This window comes from Ipomoea nil, unplaced genomic scaffold, assembly GCF_001879475.1.
Source record: "Ipomoea nil cultivar Tokyo-kokei standard unplaced genomic scaffold, Asagao_1.1 scaffold1932, whole genome shotgun sequence".
NCBI classification, from domain to species: Eukaryota; Viridiplantae; Streptophyta; class Magnoliopsida; order Solanales; family Convolvulaceae; genus Ipomoea; species Ipomoea nil.
In genome coordinates this window covers 1,637,273-1,653,533 of record NW_017618360.1, presented here as the reverse complement: position 1 = coordinate 1,653,533, position 16,261 = coordinate 1,637,273, and the positions used below count along the sequence as shown (strand labels likewise).

At 36.9% G+C, this 16,261-nt stretch overlaps 1 long non-coding RNA gene across 1 annotated transcript; it reads left to right on the top strand.

Moving 5' to 3' along the window:
- Positions 1–11,745: 11,745 nt before the first annotated feature.
- LOC109194021 lies at positions 11,746–13,367 on the top strand. Its single transcript, XR_002056360.1, has 2 exons — positions 11,746–12,889; positions 12,998–13,367. It is a non-coding gene; the product is annotated as an uncharacterized LOC109194021 (long non-coding RNA).
- The last annotated feature ends 2,894 nt before the right edge of the window (positions 13,368–16,261 follow it).

Genomic DNA, 16,261 nt, shown 5'->3' with positions numbered 1-16,261 from the left:
CTTTTAATTTCTTCTTCGGCATTAGGCGCAGCATTCAAAATGTGATTCTTCTTTCATTTCCCAACTTTATTATTATTTTCGCTGCCACTATTGGATGATATCTATGGACAAACTTTGTTCTTGTGTATTAGTTCAAGTAACCTTCAATATTGTGTATTAGTCCGTAAATTATATGTAAGACCATTTGCAACAGTCTCAACTCTCAACTGAGAGAACAGACAGGAATTGAACATATGATCTTCTGATACGAAAATCATGTTTTACCATTTGGTCACATTTTCGATGTTGTTATTATTATTATTATAAGATCATAAAGCATATTATACCTAAAAGATGCTAAATCCATTCAAAAGTGGAAAGTGTATTGGGATATTGCTACAAGTGATAAAAGATTTATTTTTTCACGGCCTTATGCCGAACATAAGGTTTTTATATCGTGGTTTACTTATCACTTATTGTTTGTAAATTATTATAAAGAAATAAAGATTACCTAATGTACACTTTCAAATAATGGCTGCGAAGTTATCTCGTCATTCCAAAAAAAAATGTGGAAAATGTCATAAATATATACATATATCTTAGGGCTGGGGGGATGAGCAATGGAGTTGGGAATAAATGAGAAAGTGTACTAAAAATTTGAGGTTGGCAGAAAAAAGGAGAATGGTGCAATGAGAAGGGTAAATGCAGAATTGAAGCAGCACATTAAAGTGGATACAATTTTGGCTTCCATTATAAATATGAAGAAGACGACTTACGTGTGTGGAATTTATGACATTGACATGCCCATTATCATGGGTTGTACAATCACTTCAAAACATCATTAAATTCCACATTAACTCTTTCAATGGCATGTTCAGATTTTCTCTTTTATATATAGATTATACGGGAGAACAAGTCCTTAAGAGAAAACTAAGATCTAATCTTAATTTTACATCTGACAAAATTGAATGGACTAAAGCTGAATTTAAAAAATAAATGTGGTGGTATTTTTATAGTTATCACCAACTTTACTATGCAAATTTGAATTGAAATATGCAATTTTCACAATTTTTCGGGCTTGCACATTTAGTATTAAAAGATTGCACTTGCAAAAATGCGAGAGTACATTGCACTTAGGGTTTCGATTTTAGACTTTATGACTGCGTTTTTTGTTTTATTTGGTCTAATAGTTCATTTTTTACTACTTAGAGTCTAGCATTTACGGTTTAGATTTAGAATTTAGTTTTTTCACTGATTTTATAAAATTTACCATATTTGCATATTTAAGTCTTCAAATTTGCATAGTGAAATTGAAGATAATTACGAAAATTTCATCGCATTTTTTTTAAAAAAATTTGATCAGAAACATTAAATTTGTATAGATGTAATTAGGACTGTTAACGAACCGAACATAAACGAACGAAGGTTGTTCGTGTTCGTTAGTTAAGAATTTTGGGGTGTTCGTGTTCGTTTGTTAAGATTTTTGAAAATTCTGTTCGTGTTCGTTTGTTAAACGTTCATTAGTGTTTGATAATGTTCGCGAACGTGTTCGTTTACGTTAACGAACACGGTCGCGAACGTGTTTGCCAATGTTCGCGAACACGTTCACGAACATGTTGATTTACGTTCATGAGCACTTTCGTGAACCTTTAATAACCATACACCTGCACATGTTCATGCTCACAATTCGTTCGTGAACAAGAAATAATCTACGTTCATGTTCGCGAACATTATTAAACAAACACTAAACGAGCTTGTTCACGAACATTATTAAACGAACACAAACGAGTTTGTTCATGATCTCTTAGCAAACGAGCATACAACTGTTCAAGCTCTGTCGTTTATTAACCGAGCTCTAATTTTTGTTTGTTAAGGGTTCGTTTACCTTAACAAACGAACATAAACGAACGCTTACCGAACACGAACACGAGTAGTTTGCCGAAAGCTCTGTTCACTAACATCCCTAGGTGTAATGCTGAGATTTGTCTTTAGTTTTCCCTTAGTAATTTGTTCTCATGGGATCCAAAGCCTATATATACACACACGTAGCACATATTCTTCTTAGAGGCTTAAATATAGTTTGCTCAATGTCTGTCTATTCGGTAGTAACGGTAGCCTGCAGGTAGGGATGGCAATTTCAATCCGACCCGTGGATATCCACCTGAATCCACCCCGCATGGATCGGGTTTTTTTTTTGTGATGGTGGGTGGTGGGTCGGGGGTGGGTCTTAAAAAAGAAAACCCGCGGTGGGTCGGGTTGGATTCGGGTTTTATGTACAAGATCCGCCTAGAACCCCACCCGACCCACCATGTGTGTGTATATTATATATAATAATAAAATAAGTACTAGTATGTAGTTATTTATAAAAGTTTATATAACTTCGTGTATCTTTTTACTATTTTTTATATCAAAACTACTAAGTTTATTTTTTAAAATTAACAATTTAGTTATTATATTTAAATATTTCCATTATTTATATTTTAGTATTACTAATGGATTTTATTTTTTTATTATGTGTAAATAATTTAACTATTATTTTTTGAAAAACATAATAGGATGATAAGTGGTGGGTACCCGTAGTAGGCACCCGCACCCGGTGGGGTGGGGGTGGGTTCTGAAAAAGTCCACCCGATGCGGGTTGGAGGTGGGGGTGGATGGAGAAAATATAAGGTGGGTCGGGTGATGGATGTAGCCCTCCCCGACCCACACCCGACCCATTGCCATCCCTACCTGCAGGTCATGCAAAAAATTATTCTTCCAAAAGGCTAGGCTAGACCGGTGCTCACTGCGTTGCTCCCACACTACCGCTAGTAAGACTCGATCCCTGGTCATTCTTCCAAAGTTTCATCTCTATGACCAGTTGAGCTACCCATGCGGGCATCTCATGCAAAAAATTATATTTATACATATGCTGGTTTACGTAATCTGTGGAGCGTTATGTTGTGCAACTGTATGCACCATGCATGGTGCACGCGGTTGCAAAATCGACGTCGTTTTGACGTCTGGCTTAAAAAAAAATCAGTTTAAATTGCTGTTAATGGCGTTATGTTGTGCATAATTTGAATTATATAGTTCATTCATTCTAAATATATAGTTCATTCATTCTGGATATATTTTTTTTGAAAACAACATTCTGGATATATCATTCATTCATTCTGGATATATAGTTCATTCATTCTGGATATATCGTTCATTCATTCTGGATATATATATAATTCATTCTGGATATATAATTCAAATTATGTACAACATAACGCCGTTAACGGCAATCGAAACTAATTTAAAAAAAAAAAAATTAAACGTCAAAACGACGTCGTTTTTGTAACCGTGTACACCATGAATGCACAACATAATTTGCCATAATCTGTTGGGTGGACTGGATTTATGGCCCAATATGCAGCAATCGGCCCAACAAAGAGCAAGACTTACATACCTGATACCAGTCCAAAATGTGACATTTGTGCCTTTGTAGTTTGTACTTTTATACACGTTACATATTGCATCTGTTAACACCAGAAGGCCCAATATGCAGCAATGGGTAATGAAGGCCCAGCAAAGAGCAAACTGCAAATTATAACACAATGTTAACATACAATATAATGTACACTCAGAACAAAAATAATGTACATTTCCTGAATACAATGTACATTATTTTTGTACTAAATGTACATTATTTTACAGTAAACAAAATATGGTCCACACAACTTATATGGACTATGGTCCATATAATAATGATTGAGAGCAAACGGCAAATTATGTTGTGGAATCGTGTCCACCTTACAAGGTGGACACGATTTCAAAAGTGTCATAATTATGAATATAGAGTTCAAAATTTCTGAACATAGAGTTCTATAATTATGAATATAGAATTCTATAATTATGAACATAAAGTTCTGTAATTGTGAAAATGAAGTTCAAAAATTATGATTATAGAGTTTTATAATTATGAACTTAGAATTTTGTAATTGTGAATATAGAATTCAATACTTGTAAATATAAAGTTCAAAGATTATGGACATAGAGTTCAGTAATTATAAACATAGAACCGTGTCCACCTTGCAAGGTGGACACAATTTCCGACGTAACAATTGAGAGCAAACGTGGCCCTATGAATAGCCCATGAAATTTAATTAAGGATAGGCCCAACCCAACTAAAATCGCAAATTATGCTGTGGAAACGTGTTCATCATGCCCATGGTGAACACATGGGTAGATCCATAATTTCTATACTATAGATTCATAATTTTTTTATTTTAAAAAAAAAAACATAGATTCATAATTTTGTTTTTCATTTGTTGTTACAGCTATTATGAATCTACAGTACAAAAATTATGAATCAACAATATAGAAATTATGAATCAACAGTATAGAAATTATGAATCTACAGTACAGAAATTATGGATCTACAGTATAGAAATTATGGATCTACATTATAGATATAGAAATTATGAATCTACAGTACAAAAATTATGAATATACAGCATAGAAATTATGGATCTATCTCGTTAACAACAAATGAAAAACAAAATTATGAATCTACGTTTTCATATATATATATATATATATATATATATATATATATATATATATATATATATATGAATCTACATTATAGAAATTATGAATTTACTCATGTGTTTACCATGCGCATGGTGAACACGTTCTCACAGCATAACTATTGAACTAAAATCCTAGAGCAGAAAACAATTGTAGTTCTGATATTCTTGGGCCGGAGAGGTACAGAATTATGGAAAATTATATCGTTGACCAAGATCCACAGTGGACCCTGGTTTAATATACAGAATTTGACTTTATAATACACAAAATTCATGTTGATAATGCACAAAATTAATGTTATTATATCGTATTTATGTGTCAATGTATTATAAACATGAATTCTGTGCATTATGAATATGAATCATGTGTATTGCTGTGGACCCCTGGTCCGCGATATAACGATTGGGGAATTATTATGTGGACTATGGTCCACACAGTGCTATATGTGAATCATTAAAAAAAAAGTAAGTTTTTAATATACTAAAAGTATATTATTTGTGTACTGAGTGTCTGAGTGTATATTATACAAAATAATGCACTTCTAATACTCAAGTAATGTATTTTTTCAGAATATAAAATACATTTTTAAAATACTAAAAGAAGATTATTTGTGTATTGAATGTACATTATTTGATTGTATATATAAAATAATATACTTTCAATACTCAAATAATATACTTGGTTGTATGGGGTGGATCAAATTAGGGAGTTGTGGTTTGTCCTAGGCCCATCATGTGAAGTGTGAACCAATAATCTTTGAATAGTTATGCTGTGCATCTGTATGCACCATGCATGGTGCATACAGATGCAAAAACGACGTCGTTTTATTAAAAACGCGTGTCTCCCCTAAAAAAAAAAAAAATTCAGGTTCGATTCCTAGTAACAACATTATTTTGTTCATTCATTATGGAATTTTAGTTCATAGATTATGGAATTATAGTTCATCGATTATGGAACTATAGTTCATCGATTATGGAATTATAGTTCATCGATTCTGAAATTTTAGTTCATATATTCTGAAATTTTAGTTCATTCATTCTGAAAATTTTAGTTCATAGATTAGATTATGGAATTATAGTTCATCGATTATGGAATTATAGTTCATCGATTATAGAATTATAGTTCATCGATTATGGAATTATAGTTTCGAACCAAAATTTTTTTTTAAAGGGAGACACGCGTTTTATAAAAACGACGTCGTTTTTGCATCGGTATACGGATGCACAGCATAATTTGCCATAATCTTTCCCTTATAAAGTAGTAAAACAAAGAAAGAACAATGTTGTTCCAAAGAACAAGTGACAGACCGACCGATCGAAGGCACAAAATGACAATATTCGCATATTGGCATCTTTGACTTTAGGTATGCCACATGTGGGGGCAAGTGTGCAACTTGGGATGATTGCAGGATTATTTTATGTTATCAATCAAAATTTTAATAATATCATGAATTTTTTTAGAAAAGTATTAGTATATATTGTGACGTTTAAATATAAGAATCATATTGTATTTATTTTGTGGTAGTATTATGTTGATTTGGATTAAGGACATGTAATAAGTGTCTTCAATATTCGATCAATACACTATAAAATATTTTATAACTTATATGTGATGCAAATCAGCGTGACACTTAGTAGATATTTAAAGGCATTTAGCTTGGTCGAGTGGTCTACCCACATAATAACAAAGATTGAATTCATGCCAATAGTGATACTAAGCTAACTCACATTTATCACGAGTAAAATTATGTTACGAATATCTTAGCGAATATGATCATTCATGGAAATCACTATTGGTGGGAGTTTGAGAAGCCACCTGCTTAAGATAAAGAAGTTTATATTAGTGATTCTATGGATGTCATTAGATAACGATATGCCACTGGAGTTTATATTATTAGGACTCTATCATCATTAGTGTTCATTACCTATTATTATTAGTAATTAGTGTTCGTTACCTATTATTATTAGTATTCGTCTTGTAATAGGTTTACTATTCACTACTATATATACTCCTGTACAGACTCATTATTATTCATTCAGATATATCGTATCCTCATCTGGTATCAGCAGGTTTCTCTCTCCTCTCTCTAATGGCGCACCTCGGATCTGATGACGGCTCTGTTGGTAGTTCTGAACGGACCGTTTCCGAGGCCGCGCTTGTTGCACCGCTGCAGTCGGGGGTGTCTTTCTCTTCGGCGCATCACTTCGTCTCCATCAAGTTGACATCCCGCAATTTTTTGTTTTGGCGTACTCAGCTTCTTCTGTTCTTGGATGGCCAAGGGTTGTTGGGTTTTGTCGATGGTACTTCGGTATGTCCGCCGATCACCGCGCTTGCCGTGCCGCCTGCCGAGGGAGCTGTTCCTGCCGTGCCTTCGTCGGCTTTGTCTTCCGCTACTCGGAGTGCATGGCTCCGTCAAGATAAGGCCGTGCTCTCCTTATTAATCTCATCCTTGTCCGACGAGATGATGCACCTCGCAATCGGTAAGTCCACTTCTCGGCATTTGTGGTTGGCAATCGAACAGGTTCTTGGTTCGACTACACGGGCTCATGCCCTCCGGTTGGTGGGTGAGTTGCAAGGATTACGGCAGGGGGATGCTTCGATCCCGGACTATCTTGGCCGTGCGTAGGTGCTTATCGAGGATTTAGCGCTTGCCGGCCGTCCGGTGACGCTAGAGGATCAGAATATGTATATATTCCGAGGCTTGCGGTCTGAATATCGTCCTTTGGTGGCGTCGCTCACAAGGGGTGCTCCGGTGTCTCTGCCCGAGCTATCCGATTTTCTTGTTTCGCAGGCTTTTATATGTGCCGATGAAGCTGGTGATGTTGCTGCTGCTCCGGTCGCCATGGCGGCTCAGCGAGGTGGAGGCCGTTCGGGCGGGCAGCAACGTGGAGGCGGCAACCGCGGCCGTGGTCGCGGCAAAGGGCGTGGCCGTGGTCGTGGCGGTGCCGGGGCTGTCCAGTGTCAGATCTGCTCCGGCGAGGGCCATTCGGCCGCTTCGTGCTTTCGCCGGTACGATGGAGCTCCGGGGCCGAGAGCGCATGTTGCGTATCCTGTGGATGATGCGGCTTCGGTTAGCACTCAGCAATGGTTTCCTGACACTGGTGCGTCGAACCATGCCACCCCAGATCCGTCTTTGATGTCCTCGACGGTCTCTTATAACGGTCCGGATCATCTTCGTGTTGGTGACGGTAAGTGTTTACCTATTGTTGGTACTGGTTCGTCTTCGGTAGCCTCTTCTAAAACACTGTTTCGGTTGTCTGATGTTCTTTTTGTTCCTGGGCTTTCTGCGTCTTTATTATCCATGCAACGGTTTGCCCGTGATAATAATGTATTCTTTGAATTTCACCCTGATTGTTTCTTTGTGAAAGATCGTTCAACCAGGGAAGTTCTGTATAGAGGGCAGGCTTCGAGGGGTCTCTATTCTTGGCCTGTTTCTCGTTCGAGTCCCGCTGCGTTAGTGGCTTCGCGTGTCTCCTCTGACGTTTGGCATGGTCGGTTGGGTCACCCTCATCCTCGTGTCTTGCGACAGATTTTGAATTCGTGTTCCATTGATTCTAGTTTTAGTAATAGTTCGGTGTCATGTCGTGCTTGTATGCTTGGGAAATCATCTCGGTTTCCCTTGCCTCGTGTCAATACTACTACGTCGCATGTTTTAGAGCTTATTTATACTGATATTTGGGGCCCATCGCCTTTTCTTTCTGTCAGTGGTTTTCGTTATTTTGTTTTGTTTGTTGATGACTACACACGCTATGTATGGTTTTATCCTATGCGATTAAAAACTGATGTGTATGCTATCTTCGAGCAGTTTCGGTCACTAGTTGAGCGTTCATATGGTCGTAAGATTGTCTCTATACAATCTGATTTAGGGGGAGAGTATAAACGGTTGCACCGTACTTTTGTCTCTTTGGGTATCAATCATAGGCAATCTTGTGCCTATACCCATGAGCAGAATGGTAGAGTTGAGCGTCGGCATCGTCACGTTGTGGAAACGGGTCTGGCTCTCTTGGCTCAGGCTTCGGTTCCACAGCGATATTGGGATTATGCCTTTGAGACTGCGGTCTATCTCATCAATAAAATGCCTACTCGAGTTCTAGACAATGTCAGTCCTCATTATCGTTTGCATCATTCTAATCCTTCTTATTCCTTCTTACGTGTGTTTGGCTGTCTCTGTTATCCTCTGTTGCGCCCGTACAATCGTAACAAGTTGCAGTATCGGTCATCCCCGTGTGTGTTTCTTGGTTATCCGTCTTCGTTTCGTGGCTATCGTTGTTTAGATCCTGCTACTAACAAGGTATTCATTTGTCGTCATGTACGGTTTGATGAGACCGTATATCCGTTTGCTTCTTCTATGCCTTCTCAGGTCTCTAGCTCTCGCCCGGTTGAGCCGTGGGGTGTTGGTGCCGTTCGGGTTGGTGTTGGCTCCGATGTTTGTCCCACTGGACCTGATCCTCATCCAGAGTTGGACGCGGATTCGGGGGCTGCCGCAGCTGGTTCAGATTCTCGCACCGTGACTGCTACGGCTCCGGAAGGGGCGGTCTCGGGTGCTCCTACTGCGCCCAAGCGAGGCCGCCGTACGGCGAAGCCTATTCAGCCTCGGTCTCATGTCATGGCAACCCGTTCTCAAGGACCGACGCAGCATGTGGCTCTTATGACTGTTCCTGAACCGACTTGTTATTCTCAGGCAGTTCGGTATCCGGAGTGGCGTGAGGCCATGGATCTTGAGTTTAATGCCTTGCTCCAGAATCACACTTGGCGTCTGGTTAGTCGTACACCTGGCATGAACGTTGTGGGGTGCAAATGGGTGTTCAGAACGAAGCGCAAGGCCGATGGCACGATTGAGCGGCACAAGGCTCGATTGGTCGCAAAGGGTTTCAATCAAGTCGCTGGGCAAGATTTTTTTGAGACTTTCAGTCCTGTTGTCAAACCCACCACCGTACTGCTTCTTCTCTCTTTAGCCGTTTCTCACGGTTGGGTCATTCGGCAGTTGGATGTTCACAACGCCATCCTCAATGGTAATCTTGCAGAGACAGTTTACATGAGACAGCCGCCCGGTTATGAAGACCAGTCACGGCCGGATGATGTGTGTTTGTTACAGAGGTCACTCTATGGTCTTAAGCAGGCTCCTCGAGCGTGGTTCAATAGGTTGCATGCTTTCTTGGTGTCGGTTGGTTTTTCACCCTCCAAGATTGATGTTTCTTTATTCATCTATACGCGTGCCTCTATTTGTTTATATTTGCTTGTCTATGTTGATGATATCCTTGTTATGGGGTCTGATGCTTCGTGTGTTACTCGGCTTCTTACTGACTTAGCCTCGGAGTTTAAGATTCGTGACATGGGTGCTCCGTCTTTTTTTCTTGGCATTGAGACGGTCTCCAAGGATGGTGGTTTGTTTCTTTCTCAGCAGCGATACATGCGAGATATTTTGAGCCGTGCAGGTATGGTGGACTGTAAACCGTTGGCTACTCCGGTTCTTGTGTCCCGACCTTCTTCTGATTCTGTGGTTCCCTATGCGGATCCCACGCAGTATCGCAGTCTTGCTGGGGCTCTACAGTATCTTACTGTTACTCGTCCGGATCTCTCTTTTGCCGTGAATCGGGTCTGTCAGCATATGCACTCTCCAACCACTGAGCATTGGGCTATGCTCATGCGTGTTTTGCGGTATGTAAAAGGAACTCTGCACTTTAGTCTTTTTATTCGTCCTTCCTCCTCTGTTGCGGTTCATGCCTTTTCGGATTCGGACTGGGCTGGTGATCCAGCTGACAGGAAGTCTACTAGTGGTTTTGCGGTTTTTCTTGGTGGCAATCTGATTTCCTGGTCTTGTCGGAAGCAACGCACGGTTGCTCGTTCGTCTACAGAGGCTGAATACAAGGCTCTGGCTGATGTGTCTGCGGAGGTCACCTGGTTGGTTTCTCTGTTGCACGAGCTTGGAGTGTCATTGGCTGCTCCTCCCACTCTCTGGTGTGATAATTTGGGTGCGACTTATCTCTGTTCCAACCCGGTGTTCCATGCTCGTACGAAGCATGTGGAAATTGATTACCACTTTGTTCGTGACAAAGTGGCGAAGAATGAGTTGCAGGTTAGCTTCATTTCCACAAAGGATCAGCTCGCTGATGTGTTTACTAAAGCTCTCCCTGGTCCGCGTTTCTCTACTCTATGTGGCAAGCTCAATGTTGTTGCTAGTCCACCTTGTGCTTGAGGGGGAGTATTAGGACTCTATCATCATTAGTGTTCGTTACCTATTATTATTAGTAATTAGTGTTCGTTACCTATTATTATTAGTATTCGTCTTGTAATAGGTTTACTATTCACTACTATATATACTCCTGTACAGACTCATTATTATTCATTCAGATATATCGTATCCTCATCTATATCAGTGATTCTATGGATATCATTAGATAACGATATGCCAATGTGATAAGACAGTAGGTCATATTGAGGATTTCCATCCCACTGATCCCAAAAAAAATGTAGTTGGCTATAGTCTCATATACTGTTGTCTTGCTTCTTAATGATATTAAAGAAATGATGAATAATTTTCATCGTTTAATTTTTTTTTTTTGGTTAAATGATCATCAAGTGTCTTATGTGTTAGCTAGGCAAATCGCTTCTATAATAAATTAGAGTTAAATCCATTTTTGTTCCTATATTTATAAGTCGCAATTTACTTTTAATCCATTTTTATCATAACATTCACATTTGGTCATCGTATTATTGTGCGATGACAATTTTTTTTTTTTTTTTTTTTTTTTTTTTTGTGGTCAACAAAATCGTTGAAATATCGTTAAATACAAATATATTTCGATCATTTTTATACACAGTGAGTTGACCTTGCTATATTTGTATGTTTATTTAAAAAAAATCGTAATTGAAGACTGACATGCTTTTGTATTTAATCGCATTAAAATTGTTTTGTTAATAAAGAACAAAAAATATCATGTCACAATATTACAATGACCAAATGTGGATATTATGATAAAATAGATTAAAAATGGATTCACACCTATAAATTTAGAATAAAAATAAAATTAACTCAATAAATTATATAGAACGGTTCTTCATTCTTTTTTTTTTTCTTCGCTTATCCTTGCTGTTTTGCGGTTGGATATGATGAAAGAATGATAGTTTTCTCTATGCTTCCAACCAAAAAACAAAACAAAAAAAAAAAGGCTAGGTAGAACTGAGATAATTTTGACATTATTTTATTTGGTGGAATTTTGACGAATTATATTTCAATAAAACGATGTAGTTCCGATATTTTGCTTACGCCATCTTTGTCTCCCCCGTTGCGCAGAAGCATCCTTTGAATTGTGGAAATGCAACACATGAAAACCGATCCGTAAAAGCTTCAATTGCGGAAGAACCCTAAACCCAATCCTACGAAACTTCTGGTATCTACTTGTCTGTTCTTTTCTATTCAAGTTCAGTATAAGCTTCAATCTACCGTGACATTTTTTTGTTCTCATGATGAAGCTAGGTTTTCTCAAAGTAATTATTTCATATCACGATGAAAGAATGATCAAACTTGAGGAGTTAAAGGTTCAAACAATTTGAGTGGATTGGCGCAGTGTTCTTCAAAGTATATTGTAATCGATTTAGTATGTTCTCCGTGGTTATCCCGCTGCGGATCCATAGTTTTCAGATCCATGGAAGATAAAATTGAAAATTCAAGAAGAGATGAAGCTTCTTACTCTCATAATAGCGAAATGGCAGATGCAATGAGCCTAAAATTTGATCAGGATTGGGAAGATTGCAGAACGGTGCTGGCAATTGACCCTAAACACAAAATTGTCTTTGTCAGATTTTGCTTTACAAAAAGCTAGAACATATAACAGGAAATTGTTGAATATTCTGGTGTTGCATCAACAATTAATACTCTTAAATGGAAACAGTTGTCAAAAGTGAAGCTGATAGTGGAATGGAGGATGATTTGAAAGAGTTTTGATGTATTTCAGATTAAGATTGTGTCTGCTATCATTAGATCACAATTAGATGTATATTTGGAAGAACCCGGAGTTGATTGAAAGCAAATTCCTCATTTGGGTATATCTTGTGTATATATATATATATATATGGCCTTCTTAAACTCTGAAGCTTGTGAAGATTCTGATGATGATCAAGCAATTGCTACAGATATTCAGGAGCTTGCTACTGAACTTTGTTGCCTTGCCAATTAGATTAACTGGTTTGTTCTATTCTGTTACGTATACCTGTGTATTTTTTATGGTCTGAGACTAATATTGATTGTGTCAAGTAGAATTTTAAGGGGCACATGCCTCGGACATGAAGGTAGCTGCATTCCCATGCCTCGGGACATGAAGGTAGCTGCATTCCCATGCCTCGGGACATGAAGGTAGCTGCATTCTCATGCCTCGGGACATGAGACGTTTGGAATTTCTATACACATCCTGTGGGGCACATGCTGACTACTGTGGTTTGATTGGTTTCATTTTTCTTACAGGTCAAGGCTGCAGTTCTTAGTAAAGGTGAGGTTCAGTACAGGCAGTGAACCGAGTTTGAGTTCATATTTGCTAGTGCAGTAATGAATCATATAATTTATGTTGAATGCTCTGCTCCATTTGGTATTGCCTGCTGCCTAGCTGCCATCTATTTGTTGTTTGGTGCATTTAAGATAGAACGGAGATTGAATCTGTGACCTCCAACTTAAGATATCGATCACTAGACTACAAAAAAGTCGTTTCCAGATATGTGTTGCCCACTTTTTTAAACCCACAGTTGTTCATTCACACTTTATCCAATCTGTCCATTTGACAACAGTGGGATTATTTGTTTGTGATGCAAAATTTTTCAAATTTATTCTTCTCTGTGTATATATGCGGTTGCGATAAGGAAAGAACAAGATTTGAAGTTTCTGGGAATGTAGGGATCATCCACTCACAGCCACACATACCCAATCTTACTTTCTTGACATCACCTTCTGGCTTATCTTTCCCCCCAATTTCCTTTTAGTCTCTTGGAACGTGCAATAGATGCTTAGCATTCTGTAAATGCTCTCATTTTTTCAGCACACATTAAGCAACCAATACCCATTTGTTTATTATCATTTTTTTTAAATTTTATTTTTGGAGTGTATTGTTGATCTTAACAAGTCAACAGCTTATCTGGCAAGTCTGTTTTGACTGAATGCACATTATGACCCTCATGTTACAGGCAAATTATACCGTGGACCATTGATAAATTTCCATTTTACCATACTAAATGTTCATTTTTAATGTAATATATGATTATTTTTAGGTCTTATACTAAAAATATATTTGCAATACACTAAGGGGGTGTTTGGTTGGATGGAAAACATTTTCCATGGAAAATGTTTTCCTAAAGGTGAAGGAAAATGATGTTTTATGTTGTTTGGTTGGATGGAAAACATTTTTCATGGAAAATGTTTTCCTAAAGGTGAAGGAAAATGATGTTTTATGTTGTTTGGTTGGATGATTGGAAAATGTTTTCCTTGAGAATGAGGAAAACAAATTCCTAGCTCATACTAGGTATTTTGTTTTCCATGGAAAACTAATATGACAATTTTACCCTCATCATTCTGTATTAATTACTCTCATTATTATTATATTATTATTATTGTTGTGTAGGGTTATATTTGTCATTGTAATCATTATTCTTTACCATTTCAAACTCAACCAAACAATGGAACTCATATTCAGTAATTTCTTTTCCACCAACCAAACAATGGAATTTATTTTCTTAGAATTTATTTTCCATGGAATTTCAATTCCATTTCCTTTCAAATATTTTCCAGTGAACCAAACAAGCTATAAATGAACTTTTAGTACATTACAAATATAGATGTATGTCAGTGGTCCACCTTACAATGTGCATCATGATCCACAGTGTAATGATTGCATGTTATGCACATGTTATGGGCAAATTATACCGAGGATCACTAATAAAATGTTCTTTTTAATATATCGAATGTTTATTTTTAGTGTAATATATGTCCATTTTTAGGTAGTATATTAAAAATGAATCTATAGTACATTGAAAATGTATTTGTATATAAGTGGTCTATAGTCTATCTTACAAATATGGACTATGATCCACGGTATAATGATGGCACGTTATGCACTTTTGATCAATGAAGCAAGATGGTATGTTATGCACTTTTGGTCAGTGAAGCCATATATGCTGAGGAGTAATGGTGTGATTTCTTTGTGAGTAAACATAAAAAAAGATAAATCAATAATATGATGCATGTAAGTAAATAAAAAAAAAAAGGATAAAAATAGGTCCACTTTCCTTTTTTTTTTTTTTTTTTTTTTTTTTCCAAAAAGATGCATGCCAGGTAAAAGTTATTTTAACAAAATTCCATAAAAAATATTAAATATTAAATATATTCCATAATAACACTTTTGATTTTCAAATTCTCGCTTAGTTTGTATGTACTTTGTGTTATTGGTAGTTTGATTGTGTATACAAATTACTGAAATAATTTTTTATTTTTTTTAAGTTTTTAAAAAGTATACCATCTTTATTGAGTTTTTGGAGTAGGTTGTAACATAAACGGCAAATTATGCTATGCAAGGTGGGCACAGTTTCACAACGGAAAAACGACGCCGTTCTAATTTTTTTAAAAATTGTTTTTGACTTGCGGTTAACGGCATTTCTCTGTTCGCAATCGCACAGTTTAGAAATTATGAATCTACAATATAGAAAATATGAATCTACAAGTATTAGATTTGTGAACATGTGATAAAGTTATATGTTCATAATTTTATAAATATATGTTCATAATTATAGAGCTATATGTTCATATTTTCAATTGTTGAACTCTGTATTCACAAATCACTGAACTATATGTTCATAATTTGATAACTATACAGTTTAGAAATTATGAATCTACAGTACAGATATTATGAATCTACAGTATAGGAATTATGATTTTACTTTATATAAATTATGAATATATTGTATTTAAATTATGAATCTACAGTATAGAAATTATGAATCTACAGTATAGAAATTATGAAGGATAACAGTTTCACTAACAACACCGTTACTCAATTCAACCACATGAAAATGGCGTCGTTTGGAACAAGGTGGGCACAGTTCCACAGCATAACGATTGAACATAAACATGCTAGACCAATCCACAAAAGATTGGTAACATGAATCATGGAAATACCATGAACTCGAAATGCATGCTCCGGTTAAGTCACTGAACTATTTGAGAAATATCAATTGATGCATTCGATGCATCAATGGATCATGAAAATGCATGCAGAAGATACCAAGGCAAATGGTCATCGTCATAATATAGCTATTCTATTATTTTATTTATTTATTATTACCATGGATGCATCGAATGTACTAAGGTATTGGACTAAGTTGATCCAATAAAACATAATGAACACAAAACAATAATCTGAACATATATAGATACATCGTCTATTCTCATGACGAAGAAGTGCTTATGCGTCGGCACGTGAAATGTCGACAAGTATAATGCCGGGCGCGTGAGGGACACGTTCCGAATAGAATCTCTTCAAGCTTGACAATCTGACCAATTTGCAATTTCACTGATACTAGCGGTAACAACAAACGGCTACTGAAAACCCTCGACTCAAACTTATGCCATAAGTTCAAAAGAAGAAAAAGAAAGAAAACAAGCTGATTTGTTTTCTTCAATGGAGCTCTTGATACCATGTCAAATGGAAAACTCCCTATTTTTTTCATATATTTCATTCACAATAAT